Below are 19,362 nucleotides of genomic sequence, written 5' to 3'. Positions count from 1 at the left end.
GAAACATTGTACGTATATGAAATATTCATATAACTGTTCCATTTCCTTACAGCCATTAAAACCTCTTGTTTCAACAAATTAGAAATATATTATTAATAAATATCAAGAACAAGATAACAAACTAATTAAAATTGTTACCCAGAAAAATTTAATTTTCTTTAGTTTTAAAACATGGTAGAGAAAAGAAATCTGATTACAGAGGAATTGCTTCTCTGCACAGCAGATGAGCTGCAATACTAGAAAGTGAGATAGCCCAGAAGTTTCAGAAACCATGAAGTCATTAAGGAAACTGCCCAGAATTCTCAGGGTCATCACTCTGAGACTACGGAAAATAGTTTGGGTTTGTTCTCACTCTCTCAGTATGCATGGAGCCATGAATTCTGGAACCTTCCTTAACATCCAGGCTGCTTCAGTCCTTGAAGATGTTTACAAACATTTCAACTTCAAACGGTTCAAATACACAATTATGGTCCTATACAGGGTGCCTGAGGATCAGAGCATTATCCACATCAGCAGGAAGGATTTCAGAAGCTGCAATTCCACACATCAGCAGGTTCTTGAATGGATTCCTACAAGAGGTTTAGGCTTGAGAAACATTATATTCTTTCAAGACCACTCACTGTCCTCTAAGAGATGGACCTGAAATAAAACAAGTACTTTTTCCTCAAGAGTTGGAAGGTTCAAAACCAACTCATAAGCTCTGGATTCAAAATGGTCCCTTAAGGCCATATGAAAAATTTTAAAAATTAAATTTAACAAGTGTGGTGTATATATACACAGTGTTTTAGGAAATACACACACACCCCTTTAGGAGTAGAGAGTGAATGGTGGTTCACTCAGAGACTGGGAAAGAGAGATGAATAGGGGGAGGGAAGACACTGGTCAGTGGGTACAAAGTTATTATCAGATTATTTCAGAGCAAGGTGACTACAGTTATTAATAATATATTACATATTCCAAAATTGCTAAAAGAGAATTTTAAGTGTTCTTACCACAAAGAAATGACATATACTTAAGGGATATGCTAATTAACCTCATTTGTTCATTCCACAATGTATACAAATAATAAGAACATCACACTGGACTCCAAAAGTATATACCATTATGATTTTTCATTTAAGAAAATGAATCTTTTAAAAATGACCCCCCATGGATCATTATTAGTGTTTATTAACCTTGGCTGCACATTTGCTTGACAAGATGGTGACAGAGATTGGAGGAGGACATAGGGGTCACCCATCCCAGACCCCATGCCCCAAAGATCCTGTTTTAATTGGTCTAGACTGGAACCCAAGCATTAATATTTATTTTTAAATCTTCTCAGGTGGTTCTAATGTGCAACCAGGGTGGAGAGGCACTAATCTAGTGCAATAATTCCTAAATGCTGGCAGCTGCAATAGAATCTTGTCACGAGTGTCAAAAATAGAGATTGCTAAATTCTAATGCAGATGCACTGAATTGACTCCCTCAGGATAGAATACAAAAATACAGCCATAGAGAGAAGTCTCATGCTCAGTCAAGTTTGGGACACTTTGATCTGGTACCATGCTACTCAAAATATGCACCAGGCATTATTAGAAGATTATAACAATGCAAAACCTGAGACTCACCCAAGACCTTCTGAACCAGGACCTGTATTTTAACAAGATCCTCAGGTGATTCCCAAGCATGTGAAAGTATTCTCCTTGAGCAATCTTGCCTTCCTTTTTAATAGATGGAAAACCCAGTCAGGAAAGTTACAGGACTGGGCCGGTGGACATAGGTCAAGACATAGGTCATTAAAATGGATGAAACAAGTTTGTGTTATTCCACAATGTCAGAATTTATTGAATAACAATAAATTCACATGCTATACCACTTTTATTAGTGGCAGTTCACTGAATACTTGTGGGTCACCTGGTAGTCATAAGCTGGGCAAACACAGGTTCTTTTGTTCCCATCTTAATTTTTATTATGTGAAATGTTCAAGTCATACATACTTCACACAATGATATACAAATAAGTCACCGAAAGACTAAGACAGGGTTATATGGCCTCAGGGTCACAGATGCTGAGCCCAGAGCACAGGCAGACAGAGAGAGAGATGAATGCAGGGGGAAAGAGTGACTGAAGATGGCAAGATAAGGATTTTAATGAACCAGTTCCACAGAGTTGTCAAAACAAAGGGTTCAGACAGATGGCAGTTTCAGTTTCAGAGTGATCAGCTCAAGGTGTCAGCTCAGAGTGGGCAGTGTTGTGATCATCACGGGCAGAAGAAACCACGTTTTGTTGAAGCTTGATGGGGACAGGAGATCAGAGGTCTGTCACTGCAACAATTTTCCTGGGCAAGGCCCATGGTGAGTGACCAGGTGATGGGGTCAAGGTGCCACTGTGTTCAGTCTCAGGGGTTTCCTCCTTTTATAGGTCTCAAGTGATGTGTTCTCATCAAATGAGGTTGATAAGCTCCCATATCTGGTGTTCCTGATATGATTTGGAATGTCCACATGTTCAGGTACTCCTTGATTTAGTTTGATAAGTTGGCACGTGTAAATTATTTTTCAATGTGTGCCTTATGGGGATGTCAGATAGGAGGTTGTTTACTTGTACAAACAAGGCGTGGAGTAATTCTACCTTGGCACCTGTACTCAAAATGGAGTATCTCATGGCAAACTATTGCTTTACAAAATGGAAGAACTCAGTTTAGGCATAGCCTAAAAACTACTGTTCTATACATCAAAGAGTAATTTAGAGGAGAGCATGTCCCTCTCTCTGCAATGTTGAGAAATAAGACATTTGCCAGCAAATAGATGGATCTGGAGACTATCACCCTAAGTGAAATAAGTCAGTCCCAAAAAAGCCAAAGGTCAAATGTTTTCTCTGATATGTGGAAGCCAACCTACAATAAGGGGGCAGGGGTGAGGGGAAGAATAGAAATTCAGTAGACTAGACAATGGGGAATGGAGGAAAGGGAGAGAAGATAGGAAAAAGAAAGACAGTTGAATGAATGTGACATAATTCCTATGTACATATGTGAAAAACAGCACAGTGAATCCCATAATCATGTACATCGATGTTATGGTTTGGATGTGAGGGTCCCCCAAAGGCTCACATGTGAAACAAGGCAGGAAGGTTCATAAGAGAAATGATTGGTTGTAAAAGTCTTAACCCAATCAGTGAATTAATCTCTGATGGGATTAGTAGAAGTGGAAGGGTGTGGCTGGAGGAGGTAGGAATTGGGGCGTGGCTTTGGGGTATATATTTTGTATCTGATGAGTGGAGTCTCTCTCTCTCTGCTTCCTGATGATGTGAGCTGCTTCCCTCTGCCACATTCTTCTGCCATGATGTTCAGCCTCACCTCAAGCCCTGAGGAATGGAACCAGCCTTCAATGGACTAGGACCTCTGAAACCATGAGCCCTCAAATAAACCCTTTCTCCCTTATAGTTGTGCTGGTTGGGTCATTTAGTCACAGCAGTGAAAAAGCTGACTAAAATAATCTACAAGAATGGTGCCCTAACTAAAATACAATATATCTCATGCTTGTATAACGACAAGAAAATGGATTCTGTAGTCATGTATAACTAAAAAGAACCAATAATCTTTTTAAAAGGAGGGAGAATCTGGTAAGGAAAAGACAGAACTTGACCTCACTGTCTAAAACTTTCTATTCTATCACACTGTATTTCCAAACTGCTGTCCAAGTGTTTGTTTTGTTTAATTTTTAGTATAAGGAGGCACTTCGTCTTTATAGAGCAATTTCTTCAGACGACAGGAAAATAATCCTATCTAGATTAATAGCACTTTATCTTGATACCATTCCCAGAGAGAAAGTCTCAAACCAGGAGATCAATAATCCTGACAGAAATTTGGGGGGAAAGAGAGGTTATACTTAGTCAATGAAAACACCAAAAAAAAAAAAAAAAAATCATTGGAATGTTTCTTTCCTTTCTATAGCAATTCTGGGGGCACAGTCGTTTTTGGTTTTATGGTTTTGGGTTTTGTTTTTGTGAAAACTGTACCCTTCTTGAATCTGGAAATTCCCAGACATGAACAATGGGTGCAGGAAAGAGAAGTAAATGGAGAGGTCAAAGGTACAAATGTGCAGTAATGCAAGATGAATAAGTCTAGAGATCAAATATACAGCATGAGGAATATAGTTAATAATATTGTATTGCATACTGAAAATTGCTAAGACACATTTGAGCTCTTACCACAAAGCAACTATGGGAGATGACTTGACTATAACAATGTCATTTGCTTGACTGTAGTAATAATGTCATTATATATATGGACATCAAAACATTGTGATACACCTTAAACATATACAGTAATTTTAAAAAAAAGAAACACATAAAGAAGAAAATAGTAATGAAACACCTTTGCAAGGGGGTTAAGGCCCTGCTGATTTTCCCTCTAAACTTTTTTATGCACATTATCCTAGAGAGAAGTATTTCAGAGTATTAGCAGGAGTTTTCAGATATCTTAAGAAATGACAAGGCACATATTATGGTTTGGATGTGAGGTGTTTCCCAAAAGCGCACGTGTGAGACAATGCAAGAAGGTTCAGAGGAGAAATGATTGGGTGAACTAATCAGTGAATTAATCCCTGATGGGATTAACTGGGTGGTAACTGGAGGCAGGTGGGGTATGGCTGGAATAAGTGGTATAGGGGCTCCTTGGGAGCGTGGGTATGGGGTATACATTATGGATCAGAAGAGTGGGGTCTCTCTCTGCTTTCTCATCACCATGTGAGCTGCTTCCCTCTGCCACACTTTTCCACAATGATGTTCTGCCTCACCTGGAGCCCCGAGGAATGGAGCAGGCCTTCTATGGACTAAGACCTCTGGAACTGTGAGCCCTCAAACCCTTCCTCCTCTAATATTGTTCTTGTTGGTCTTGTAGTCACAGTGGTGAAACAGTTGACTAAAACAACACCCTAATGAATTCTAGGGTATAAGGTAGATAGAAGACACAGAGTGGAGGTGGGAAAGGAGAGGACTTCACAAAAAGAAGAAAACACTTTCACTAATGTATAGCTTTGCGAAGGTCTAGGGCTGCCTCTGAAGAAAATCAACTGTACTTTCCCTCTGATCATGTTCATGTAGTCCTCGCTTTGGAGAAGTACTTCTGGACATCATCACTGCCATCCTGAAAGCCCTCGAGGCCTGGGACAGATTTCCTCCAGCAGAGACAAGGTGCTGCAGGAATCCAGAAGCCCAGCTCAGGGCTTTCTCCACTGCTCCCTGTCACTGAAGGAGGACCAAGTACAGGTGCTCACAGTCCCATGCATTCACAGCCCAGGACTCTGCACAATCCTGATTCAAAAGAGCTAAAGAATAAACATTCCGAAATCAGTAACCAAGAAGGCAAATTTGAAAACTCACATAGCAATGTCTTTTCCTGGAAGAGCCCTTTTCAAAAATCTGATTGCCATTCATTATAAAGTTTGATATGGTTTGGGACTTTAGTTTTACTCCAGAGTTTACTTTGCTTCCCACCTGAACCAACCTTTAAAATCTGAAGCTACATAAGAAAAATAAGACTGTCCACGTTAACCACCTGACATGCAATATCTGTTTTTCTGAACTCTGCAGGTGGAAGGCAGAAATCATGCCTCTATCCAGCAATGTTAAGCTAGGTGTCCTTTGGCTGCAGTCTTCTTTTCTTCAAAGAAATGAAAAGAGAGCAATATGACAAAGTGATGACGCAGGTGATCTTTAGAGCTTCACTCCAAACATGGCCTTCTTCCAGTTCTCCCATCTCAAGGAAATCTTCCCTATCTCCAGCTATACACAGATGCTGGAGCCAAAACCCTGTGAGTCATCCTTCACCTTCCTTATCCATGCCATCCAATTCATTACTAAGTCCTTATGATAGTTCTACCAACAAAACATGTCAGACACATCCATTTCTCTCCACCTCTACTGCTCCTATCCCCAGGCCAAGCCACCGTCACCACATTCCTGGACCATCTGAACAGTCTTATAGCTTGTCTTCTACTTTCACTCCTTCTCCCTCCAGTCCTTAAACAAGCAACCGTTGTGACCAGTAGGTTCTTCCAGTCCATGTGGAATATAATGCAAACTCCTTCCCCGTCTCCTCTTCTCTTTACAGCCAGTATAATCTAACTGTGTGAGTCTTTGAGTTTCATAGATTTAGCCATTCATTTTCTCTTTCCCTCCTTAGCTTTACTCACATGTATTGTTCTTTGCCTGAAATATGCTTCCCATTTACCTTGTCACTTCTGACTTTGGGTATCAATATAATATGACTTCCTTAGAAAGGTCTTCCTAACACTACTTTCCAATCAAAATTAGTCCCTGTTAACACATAATCACAGGACCCTCCCCCTTTCCTTCAAAATGTTGCCCATGACTTCAAATTATATTTGATGTGGGTTTATTGAAAACCTGTTTCCCTTACCAGGCTATGAAATTAATAAGGTCAAGAATCATGTCAGTTTGTTCATTACTGTGTACCCACAAATGTTTGATGAGTGAGCAATCAAATAAAAAATTTCTGATTCCTATTTTAAAGTCACACAGTCAATAAACAACTGTAAAGCAAGGCTTAGATACTGTCAAGAATACAGACAAGGACTAAGCTAAGGACTAAGCTACTGCTTCAAAGAACCAGCCATACTATAAAAGAATAGTAATAGGTGTTCCAAAGCAGAATTCCCTGCATTTTGAATGGCATCTGGGAACTTATGGATTTAAATTATGGAATCTATATCATTTGTTTAAATTTGTCTACTAGGTGAGTGATAGCTACAAATATATTTAAGTTTCACATAACAGAGCAATCACTGAAGCACACAGCACATTTTATTTGGGTTAAATAAAATCTTGGTACAGATGGCTAAACAAAAGCATAAATAATTTATATGTCATGCCCACATTCACAATGTTGATCTCTGGTTTGTGCTTTGCCTGTTTCTATGTCAATAACCAAATACCAGGCTGGTTTCTTTCATATCCTTACAAAATACACCTTTACCCTACAATTCTATAGCAACACAGAAAGTGTACAGACATGCACTTTGTGCCTTCCACAATGCGACTAATTATTATATAATAGTGGCAACATTAAACAGACCACTGTGGGAGTTTGAAATATGCAAAAAATATCTGTTAATTTATTCAAACTTGTTCAGCTGTCATCAAAGATAAAAATATGCCTCCACTTTTCATCTCCTTCAAGATCAAAGGTACATTTTTAAGTTTCTGTGTTTCTTTGATGGCATTAACTCCATCATTTTTCCATCCAGTCAAACTGGTTCAGAATGCATGAGCTCCTTTAATATATAATGGCAGGGACAATAGAAATTTTTTTACAGAAAATATTTTCTCTACCAAAAAATGTTCAAGAATTCAGTTTTTACTTTTAATAGTTGATGTTTGGTTCATGAGAAGATGAATTTCTAAAATGTAGATTGATCAAAATTATTAGAAGCACAACATAACTATAATAATAGCCTATAAGATTCATATTCTTCTAATACGGAAGAAAATATTCACCCTGATATAGATTATTGCAAATTTTTACTGAATTTTGTTATGATGAAATTTCTTAAAATACCTAAAGCCTTCAGACATACACTGGTTATACAATATTGGGGATTAAAAGCAAAATAAGTCAAGATATTTTTATCAGGAAAAAAGAATGACATATGTGGTGTTCAAGAAATCATTTTAAATCCTACAAATAAACAATTTTTTTTATACACCAACATTTTTTCTGAAAGGACTACACGTTTTCTTTGACGTTAACCTTTTAAGGCAACCAAACACTAATGGCAAGATAACTAATAAAGAACTATAATTGAAAGATTGATGTAACCTGCACACATGGTACAAATACAGAAGAGATTTTATAAATGCATTGCAATCCAATTAATTTTCTAAAGCTTTGTTCGATTTTTTTTTTTCCTATAGTCTATGCAACAGGAGCTAGTTATTCAAGAGAAAAATACAGATCTACAGATTCCATTTCCTTCCTTGGTAGTCTTCACTGGGTCAGTTACAAAAGGAGGCTAATGGTCCTGCTTCCTTCTTCAGCTTCTTGAAGAACTGTCAGGTTCTGAGGTCAACATTGCTGGTGCTTCTTTTGCTCTAAAGAGTAAGTTTTTGTTTGGCATGGAAGGAGATGAGCAGGGGTGAGTCATTTATTTGTTTGTTTGTTTTTTCTCCAAATTAGTAAACCATTGATAAAGTGAACCCAAATGCTTTTAAGCTCAACTTGCATTAGGCAAGTCTCAATTACTTATTATTTGACTTTCTTGAAACTGAAAAAAGAAAAAAAAATTCTCCTACCTTATCTAGAAAAATATGAAAAGGTGACTGTTTTGAGCCCTTCCTCTTATGCAGTGCAGTGTAAGATCTATGACATCTGTTGCTGCACTGAATCTTTCCAGCAACTCCACAAGGTAGGTGTTATAATCCTGGAGAGTCTTGGTGTATCACTGCAGGCAAGGGCTAGGGCCAGGACAAGTGTCTCTGAGCCTTTGAAGTGCCCTGAAGAGATCCAGGAAGATTACCAGCAACCTTGACCATAGTTGATCTTATGGAGAAAAAGGTTGTTTTAGCAGCCAGGAAGAGAAACGTTCCATTTTTCACTCTTCACTCTTGGAGGAGATCTTTGGTTTTTGAGCTCAGCTAATGAGGCAACTCTTGTGGATCTTTGGTCATATTTATATGCATTGGCTGCATATGAGGTCAGTTATGGTCAGGTTTCACACCCTGAGATGAGTCAGGAGAGTGAATGGCACAAATTCACTTACTCTACACACAGCACATTCAGGATGTATGAGAGAAATAGATGGCAAAACTCTTACCCCTAGGATTGAAATCAGGTTGGGAGTGAGACTAATGTTCTACTGAGTAGGAAATCAAAGGTGTCCCTAAGATTTTGAGGATAAAAGAAAACAACAATATTAAAGATGCCTTTGACAGACATGAGAAAATACCAAAGAAAATCATCCTGTTTGAGGCCAAAAGGAAATATTCAGTTCTGGGCATATGGAGTTTTAGATGACCTGGGAGAAGAACAAAAGAAATTCCATATACCACTGCAAACAAAGGACTGGAGCATGAAGATGGGGTTTAAATGATGACAGAGGACAAGCTTGCTCTGAAAAGCAGGATGAAGATGTAAAAAAAAGAGGAAGGGGAAACCTGAGTAACTGGTTGATCTTTAGGAGAGCAAGGAAGGATAGGGAAGGGAAGAAGAGAGTAAAACTAGAAAGAATTCAGTAAGAAGGGCAGGAGAGCATGTAGGTATGAAAGATAACAGATGTATCTGTGTGTGGAGAGGGTGGGGGAGTGCCATAGAAAATCCTGCAGACATAAAAATACAGATTTAAAAAGGTCTCTGGATTTACAATTTAATGCTCACTTACAATCTTCTAGGAAGTTTCAGCATTACGAACTAGACAAATCAGCTGCCAAGTGGTATGGAAGGAAATGATGACTCAAATTTAAAGGCATTAATCCCAGATGTTGCATTTGAAGATTTAAACAACAAAATGATAATAATAATTAATGGTATAGATATGGTGCTCGTTATGTGCCAGACACTATTCTCTGCACTTTGCACATATTAGCTTATTAATCCTCATTCTAACCCACAACATCTACATACTATTGTTATGTGTATTACAGATGAGGACACTATGTACAGGTAAGGTAAGTTGGTCACAGAGTTAATGAGCATCAGCCAGGACTCAAAAGTGGTCCTCCCCTAACCAATGTGCACACTGCTCCTCAAGGAAAAACATTATTTTGTCATTGTGTTTATTTTGCAATCCTAGTACTAGGATTTTGGAATCCTAGTCTGGCACACAGTGGGCACTCAATAAGATTTTGTTACATTAATGAACAATTAACCATAAAAGGCATGAGAGTCAAGAAAAGAGACAGGAGTTGTTTTTAGGGGACTTACTCTAAAACTATTTAACATTCAATGTATAATTTCTCTATTGTTACAATGCTGCAAATATATGACTATGAACCCATTGTGCTTACCTTACCCCAAGCAGAAATGGTGCCTGCAGAGACCCAGAGAAGCCCAGGGAAAAAGGCTTCCAGAAAAAAAAAAAAAAAAATCAGGAAAAAGTTTAACATTTCCCCTCACTGCAAGTGGGTTTTATCAATTTTTAGTTCAATTCAGCAATCTGAGGCTAGACTGTAAGAGCTTTGACCCAAGGCAAAACTTTCAGAAGATACTTAATCAGGCAAGGATTGATTCCTAGGGATAAAATTCACCATCAATAACTCCTAACTGAAAAATTATTAAAAAAAAAAAAAGTAATCAGAATCTACAAAATTGTAAACAGTTCTGTCTTATATAAAATAGTCCAGCATTTAAGCCCTGGAAGATTAAAACAAAAATAGTTAGAAGATATTTCAGCTTCCCATCAAATTGGAATAGGAGATAAGCAGTTATATGTCATTATAACTATAAGCAGCTATGATTTTACACTTAAGCTCAGATCTCACATCTCTTCTCTAAGTCCAGAATAAGATCTCACATCACTTCTCTAAGTCCAGAGGCTTACTGGTCCTATGTCTATGATTGGATCAGGCCCAAAAAGATAAAGAAACATTTTCAGTAAAATTTCAAATAGTTTTCCAATCAGTCTTTCTTTCTAAATTATTTTTCTCATTTATTTACTTTTCTTTCTCCAAGTACAAACTTAACACATCACAAAACTACCATCTAGATTGCACAGCTCTATGTCACTTCATTAGGTAACCATATTCTCATATAACCAAATACTAAAATAACGTCTGGAATGCTGATTTATATGCCAATAATTATCATTGCCTTCATTTGATCAAATATCTTTTAAGACTCAATCTTTCCAATATTAACTTCTGTATTATCTAAAATAATAATATTTAAATGATTACTTGTCATGCCTGGTGTCAAGTCAAAATATTTAGTGGAACATGCTGAGAATTGTTCTAAAATTCCACTCTGTTATTGGGAAATGAATATGTTTTATAAATGTCCATTTCTTTAAGCCCATCAACCCCGGTACTTTCCTTGACCTCAGTTTCCACAAGAATAAATGCCACTGGTCTCAGACTTGTAATTCATGTTTACTTGATTTCATAACACATCCCTTTCATGCATTAAAGCACTCTGACATATTTTAATTTTTACCAATAAAACCAACTTTATGTGGTACATTTCAAAGCATCTGTCAACATAGTTTCCAAACCTACCAAAAAAAAAATCCCTAAAATCAAAATTCACTTGCTAATTGATAGGAATTAATATATCCCCAATCATATGTCTTTTAGAGTTTAATAAACTGGAGAACTTTGAAAATAAATTGTTTCGACTTTGTATCTTACTTTAAAATTTGAACATCAAAACACTGTAATGACATAACATCCCAGGGAAGTAACTATAAATCTGTGAACTATTTTCCAACAAAACTAAAGCACTGTTATGAACTGATTCTACCTTGCAAATTTAACATAAATTATATGAAGACATCTGGTAGAAGAATAATTTGGTTGAAATAGAAAATATGTAGTTATATGCCTGGTCGGGAGCTTTATACTCAAGGCATTTTTCTGCAAAACTTTATATCTCACATACATTGTCATGACATTGATATTGTATAATACAATTGTATCTGCTAAAGTAAATATTCTATTAGTCTAAAATATTTTATCAATATCACATGATAATATTAACTATTTTGTTAATATCACATTCATTTAGTCATATAATGTTGTTGGTCATCAATTAAATTTTAGTAATTAAAAGAAAGAAGTACCTTACTTCACTCAACTTTTCTGTCTTATATTTTAGATATTTTCTTCTGAGAACAACAACTAACTACACTGACTCCCGATTAGATCTGTGGGGGTAGAGGGAAGTGGGGAGAAAAAGAAAGATACTGACTGCTGGTTCACCTGTGCCAGAACCTACAGTGACCTCTTGTGGTACTGGATAACTACAGATCTGCGGTGAACACCACAACCTTTGCCTAGGCTCCAACTGGGGAGTTGGAAGCACCATTTCTCCAACCCAGGAAACAGCTATTTATCACGATGGAAGTAAAAGATTAACATTGACTAAACTACAGGGTTTCTTCCTGGAAACCTACTTAGTCCTTATCAATTAAAATAAAATTACTGTCTTCCATTAAAAAAGAGTGGTTTTATGTGGGGTTTTTTACTAGGCCAGTGAAAAGATGGCTAAGTGGATTTCTTACACATCCTACTCCTGGAATCAAGCAAAACAGAGAAAAAGAGGGAGATTTCTAGTGCAGTCAACAGTGTCCCAGGGTCAGCAACCCTGTAGTCAAGCACTGCTCTTCATTCATTATATAATACAGTGTGGGCTCCAAAGCCAGACACCAGCCTCTGGCTTACTTATCAATATAATTTAGGAAGTGGTCAGTATAATTTCAACCTCTTTGACATTTTAAATGTTAAAGTGGTACATTATAAGACCTGGGTAAACCAATGCTTCAAAAACACTATGTGGTTTTATCAATATTTCCTGAATAGTGTCTTAGATGTTACAGAAAGTCTTTCAAGAAAAAAATCAAGAAACTTATAACAAAAAAACCATTTGCTTTCCACCATCTGTTTTAAAATGAATAATACTTAAAAGTCATTATCCTTTTTTTATTATTTTTAAATCACTAATTATGTTTCCTCTCATAGGCTTAAGACCTCGGTTTTCACAAATATAAATTACAACACAAAAACAATTTTTCTATTTAAAAAAAAGATGGCTGAATTAAAAAACTGGTTGAGCAACCTGGCTATCTCTAGAAAAATAGGATATTGGGGAGATTGAGCTTCTCCTTTTGAAAGATGAGAGATTCAGAAAACACTACCTTCTCTATTTTCTTCTTTTCTGAGCCATTTTTTCCTCCAAAGAGAAAATTACTTCTAGTTTTCAAGAAACTAGAAAAACATACCTAATTTTGCATAGTGCTTAAAATATTGAGAAACAGTAATTGATTTCTTATAAAAATATACTAATTTGTAGTTAGAATTTTTTAAAATGGAAACCTAGTTTTCTGTCACTCAAGCTAATCACTTCTGCCTCTTCATTAAGGAATCAAAGACAACATATGACATAATCAGACTGAGGGCTACAAAATATTATTTTTGCCTTCTTGATCAAAAGTTCTACCTAAAAGTCTTAAAACAATTCCTTTCTTTCAGGTATTTAACTTCCAACCACAAGTTTACTGCTCTCTACAGTCCAATTTACATTGATGAATAACTTGCATAAATAATTAAAATTTACATAAGGGAAGAAATCCTAATTATGTTCCAGACACAGACCTAGTAAGTATGGACGTGGGGCAGGGGCTTTGTAGGTGGCACTGCTCAGATGTAATGAACTCACACATTGTTCTCAAACCCTTTCTTCCTAACAACTTATATTGATCTCGCTAGCCAAAAATTCATCTAAACTTAACTATGGTTGATAACAATTAGTTCAATATTTCAAAATAGCTAGTAGAGAGCATTTTGAATATTTCCAACACAAAGAAATGGTAAATGCCTGAATTGCTAGATACACCAATTACCCTGATCTGATCATTACACATGGTATACACATATTGAAATGTCACACTATACCCCATAAATAGGTGTAATTGCTATGTCAGTCAAAAATAAAAATATATTTAAAAAACTTTTATCTAAACATTTCTATTGCCCTTTATACTTTTCCCCTTTACAACTCCTTGAAGTAAGAATGTGTTCTATTTACTAGAATCACAAGTAAAGAATTATTCTAATTTCTTTTACTTGTCCACAAATGATCTTAACTCGTCTTTAATCTTAATACTAAAGAAATAAATTCCCTACTGGCTCTATTTTTGAGATTTGTCTACAAAGCATGTGTGTGTGTGGATATCCTTCCTACTCAGGGGCTCTCATTATTTTATTTTATAGACTTTGAATCACCAGTAACAAGTTGCAATCCCTTCCCATAACAGAGTCCACTAAATAAGGAAAATAAAAATCCAATCTCAAGAGGTGTAAAATAACAGCAAATAGGTTATAGCTGCTACTCCAGGGATGGAAATACACTATTATTCTGGGAAATTGCAGCTGAAGAGTTTGGAACTTTATTGGGAAATTCTAAGGTTTAAAAGCTATATTCAAATATGCCATACTTCTTGCTCCTTTGTTCTGCATCATCAAAAAGTTCTCTGATGGATTTCTAACTGACTGAGATTTCTGTTCATTAGCTACCCAGGGGCAAAAATAAATGACTGATGTTTTTTTCTTTGTGCCCCTTTCCCTTTCATGTCTAACCAACTTCTCTCTCTCTTCTCTCCATGTGCTGCTGTGTTTTCCTATATCTCTTTTACCCATTATGTGTGTGAAAGAGAAAGACTTAGTTTGCCTCCTGTGTGTCTGTCTCTGTGTCTGGGCAGATGCCTGTCTGTTTATTTGTATGTTTCCATGTCGTGTGTGTGTGTGTGTGTGTGTGTGTGTGTGTGTGTGTGTGTGTGTACACATATATATATTCCTATGGTTATCTGACTCTCACTACAAGATCTGATGTTTTCATGAGAAAAGGACATTGTTCCAGAAAGAAAAAGCATTTAATGGGGTACAGGTCAATATACAGTGCAAGTCTCTGTTCAGTTCTTAAATAGATTGGGAATGCTGGCTCTTTTACTTTCTTTTCTCACTAAAGCCCTGCCAAAACATCACCTTCAATGTTGTTAAGTTATTGAATAACAAAATCTTCCATGTGAAAAAGAACTGATCCATCTCTGAGAATCCTGAAGAAGTGTTCTGTTAATCTCAAACAATCTCATACAATGAATTTTTCACTTTCTCTGCCATATCATGTAGAAATGACAACTGTGGGAATATTCCCACATGAATACTCCAATTCTCCATTCCTGAAGTATTCCTGTGAAAGAAGTACTGAGACTTTTCCTCACTTATTAGATATAGGTGTGTACATATATTTAAGTTTCAAACACATTTCAAATGAAGCTCAGGGGTTTCAAGTAGCGCTATTCAAAGTTAACCATAAGCAATTGGAGGTGGGATTTTAAAATGCCAAAGCAGATACATTTTCACTCACATTTGGTGTTATCCATGGAAATAAGCATTAAACCAACAAAAAAATTATGAGTATGAAATATAGAAAAGATAAAATATTCATCAATTTGGTTGGTAGATGTAAAATGGAGGCAACAGCAGCAGATATTTCTGGGTCACAGAAACCTTAATTTCATGCTATATTTGAAGCAAAACATTTTAAAACCTAGCTCATAATTCCAGACTGTATAAGAAGTTTCAACCCAAGATGCTATATTAGTAAACTTCCATCAAGGGAGTCCCATCTTCATTTTCTTTACCAAGCAGAGTTATAGAGTCTGTGGGTTTTATTTTCTAAGGCCTTCTCTGAAAAGTCCTCTCACAGACCAAATTACGTGGAATTGAAGTAACCCAGGAGGATGAGAAAGCTGAAATAATACTCATACATCCTAAGCAACTGATTCCAATAACCTTTAAATTCCCCAACGACTGGTTATTTTAACAGTAATATGCCCTCATATTCTAAATCTATGTATGGTGTTAGCACAAGAAAGTAATGTACAAGTTTAGAAATTACACGCCACTATGAATTTACATTTTACATTATAAAAATTGAAAATTCATATGAATCACACTGGAATGCTAAAAATACTGTGGATACGAAAATGCATACAAGACTAGGTTATACCAGCTCATTTTTCAACCCAATTATAAGACAGCTTCTCTAGACTTCTATAGTACTAAGCATTGACCAAAATGGAAGAAATGGAGTCACAAACCTGGGAATAAAACCCAATACCAGTTGGAGATTTAAGGGGAACATTTTGGGACATACAGTTCCCAAATCAGAAGAAATATTTGCAAGCCTAGTATTAGAGAATATCCTAATCTAAGAATCAGTCTACAAACTCAGAAAAAACATCATTGCATTTGATTATTTATTATCATTTAAGTGTGACTGTCTTGCCCACCAGGCAGGAGCTTCCTGAGAACAGGGGAAATGTCTCAGTCACTTTTTTACCCAAAGGATTCAAAGAGTGTTGATTGTATAAGGCACCCAAATACATATTGTTTCGATGAGTGATAAATAAACAAGGAATTACAGAACTGCATAGTGTCTCCACTGCTTTGTTCCAAGGTCTACTGTACTCCATAGGCAGAACTGTCTTTCTCTTAATTCTGCTAGCAAGGGATCTTCAAACAAAATAACAGGCCTCTGAAGGAAAAACTTTAAAGGATACTCAATATATGTTTCTTATGAGGTTACAAATTTTATAAAAGAATTAAAAACAAGTAGAAGATACAGATTTCAGTGAAAACGTGAAGTTTATAGGTCTCAAATGTGAAATATATAGCTATTCCTATCCAGAATATCTTGTAGGAAATACATGCATAGTGGTATTTTAAAGACACTTTAAGACAAAACCTTCATATCAGTAGCCAGATAGGATGGCTTTTTTAAAATTCCTTCTCCAATTGCATTTAAAGCACAGTAGCTCTTGCTTCAGGTCTACATTTTTGTTTAAACCAAATGAAATATATCATATAGATCAATGATCAATGAAAAGAATCAAAACAAGAAACTTTAAATACAAATTTGACCCTAGTGATGCCTTCCAATTTTTCAAGCACTTTTTTAGGTTCAACTCCAACTACTCTCCCTAACACTGGGTAGCTTTCAGCTGTGCCAATTGTGACCAAAAGTCCTTCCAGAGACTTAAATCTGATTAGCCACTTTCGCAGCCATTCCCAATTTAAAGAAAATCCTTCCTCTGAGATTAACTCTTAAAAATTTGGTCAGTCCATACAGGCTACTTGGGAATAAATATGGGAAGAGAAAAACAAGAAAGGTATCCTTCCTAAAGCTAAATTTCAAATCTATTCTCCCGATGTACCTACACTCTACTCACCCCACCCCCTTCCCCAGCTCTAGGCTCTGGACAGGTGGGACAGGGGGAGTAGGACTCCCAGGAAGGAAATCAACTAACTTTCTTCCATCACCTCACTCCCACCCACTACCCACCAGAATCAGGTCCGACTAGTAACTGAAACCAGCAGGTAAGATTCCCTGCATCCCCCTCCCCCCTTAGGAGAGGGATGGGACGGGGGCGCGCGCGGGCGGGATGGAAGTGGGGGTGTTCTGAACTGCAACTCTCCTTACCACTGGAGCGCCTGACGATGTTCTCCAAAAATGTGTTCTGCGGTGCCACCAGCCCTCTCTTGCCCCCCGGCATCCTGGGTCTGGAGAGCGGCGGCCAGGATCCGCGGCGGGGGAGGGGGGGAAGCAGGAAGAGAAGGTGGAGGAAGAGGAGGAAAAGGTGGAGAAGATCGAGCCGAAAGAAGAGGGGACGCGGCGGCGGCGGCGGGGTCCCCTGACTGTGTCTCCAGCCCGACCCGGATGAGCAGCTCTGGGGAGGAGGACCAGGCAGTTCATGGTAGTAGCGCTCCCCCGGCCGCCGCTGCCCAGACTGTGGCGGTGCCGCACACGGGGCTCGGGAACTGCAGGCTCCGCCGGGCACAGTGCGCCTGCGCCACCCCCGCTGTCGCTGTCCCGCCGGTGCTGATGCTGAGGCTGCTGCTGAGGCTGCTGCCGCGGCGGCGGTCGCCTGGGCGCGGGCTCAGCATTTCTCCCACTGCCCCGCGCCCCGGGGCCAGGGGAGAGCAAGAACGAACTCAAGTCCCCTCTCTCCCAGTTCCTCTTAGCCCAGATAGAGAACCCTTCTGCGCCTGCCTCTCCGGGTCTCCTAGCCCACCCCGCTGGAGCAGCTGGATCACAGCTGCCCAGCACTACCCAACTTCTGTTGGGCTGTGCGCCTAGTCGCCGCTCTTCTCTCCCCGGAGGTGGAGGCTAGCGCTCGCTGTCCAATGAGGGCTATAGAGTGGAAGAGGAGAGTGCCAGGGAGGGCAATGGGGACTCGGAGAGGTCACGTCTCACATTCTCCGGCCGGGATCCCAAGCCACTGCAGCTCCCAGGAACGTGGCTCCAGCGGCAGAGGTAGCGATCGACTCCCTCTCCAGCCAAGGCAGGGCGCAGAGTAGGATCTGACTGGGCGGCGCGCGGGGACGCAGAGCAGCCACCTGACGCTGCTACCGCCCCCCTCCGGGCTTCAGCGCCTGAAGCCTAGACACTGGAGCTTTCTGCACCGGCTCTACCCCGCAGCCCCGAACTGGAGCCAGATTGAGTCCTAGGGCAGAGCTGGCACTCGGAATGTCCCTCTGCCCCAGGCTGGGTCTGGTGCGCTAGAGAGCGTGCAGCCTCACAGGAGAGCTTCCCCGAGGGCTGCTGAGAGCAGGGAGGCGAGCGGCAAGCCTTATCACCGCTGCAAAGTTGCAGAAAGGGTTTCACTTGAAGCAAGGAGTAGAGGAAGAGTGTGGATAATCTACACCCAAGCGAGACAGGAGGACCGGCGCAATTTGTGTGGAAAATCAGTAAAGGCTGTGAGGACCAAGCTGTGCAAGGCTAGGGCAGGGGCAACCCCTCCCCATCACCGCCGCCGCCGCCACCATACACTTTGAGAACCAGGGACAGGAGTGGAACCGCTAAAGCAGCCCAAAAGCTGGGACTGACACGAAGGAGGGAAAATTGCATAAATGCGGACGGGGTGGAGAGAGATGAAAAGAAAGGGGGATCCCAAGCCGCGGCACTTCCTTTTATCTAAGGAATTGGTTCTCAAAGTGGTCTCCTACTGCCAGCAGCAATATCACCTAAGAACTTGTTAAAAATGCAAAGTTTGGAGCTTTGCCCCAGAGCTAGGAAGCCGGGAACTCTGGGAATGGAGCCTAACCAACTGTTGTACACGAGCCTTCCCGGTAACATGTTACACGCTCAAGTTTGAAAAGCCCAGCAAGACGTCCCCTCAGGTGGCTCTACCTGGAACTGTGAACTGTATAGGCAGAGTCAGTAAGTGGGGGACACAAACTGTGCTGGAGCGGAGTCAGAGCTTTGTGATAGCAAAGTCCTGAGTGCCAAAGATGAAAGGTTAGTTGGATAGATGTGTTCACTTTTGCTGGGTTCAAAATATTAGGCGTGAGGAAACCCTTTAGAAATGATCATGGTCAGGTTGCCAGAGCAGAGGGAATTTCCTGGGCTGTAGTTGGGTTAACATCTAAGACACCTGCCCTTGGGGGACTTTGTAGTCCTCAGGGGACTTTGTAACTCACCCTTTTACCATCCCCCACCCCGCGCCCATCTTCCTCCTTTACTCCTCCCTCCCTCTCCAGAGCACTCTGGGTAAGGAGCAGTACTGGTGGTCCAGAGACAGGGAAACAGTCAAATGCACTACTAGACTTTACCTTAGGGTGTTTTTTTTTCCCCTCTCCTCTCTGAAATCT

At 39.3% G+C, this 19,362-nt stretch overlaps 1 protein-coding gene across 1 annotated transcript in view; it reads right to left on the bottom strand.

Moving 5' to 3' along the window:
* The window catches only part of KCNH5 (potassium voltage-gated channel subfamily H member 5), a 700,940-nt gene that overhangs the window by 291,425 nt on the left and 390,153 nt on the right, over nt 1–19,362 (bottom strand). The window lies entirely within an intron of this gene.

The sequence above is a fragment of the Sciurus vulgaris genome (genome assembly GCF_902686455.1).
Source record: "Sciurus vulgaris genome assembly, chromosome: 2".
NCBI lineage: Eukaryota > Metazoa > Chordata > Mammalia > Rodentia > Sciuridae > Sciurus > Sciurus vulgaris.
The sequence above is the reverse complement of the archived record's forward strand: the minus strand, read 5'-3'. Positions and strand labels throughout refer to the sequence as shown.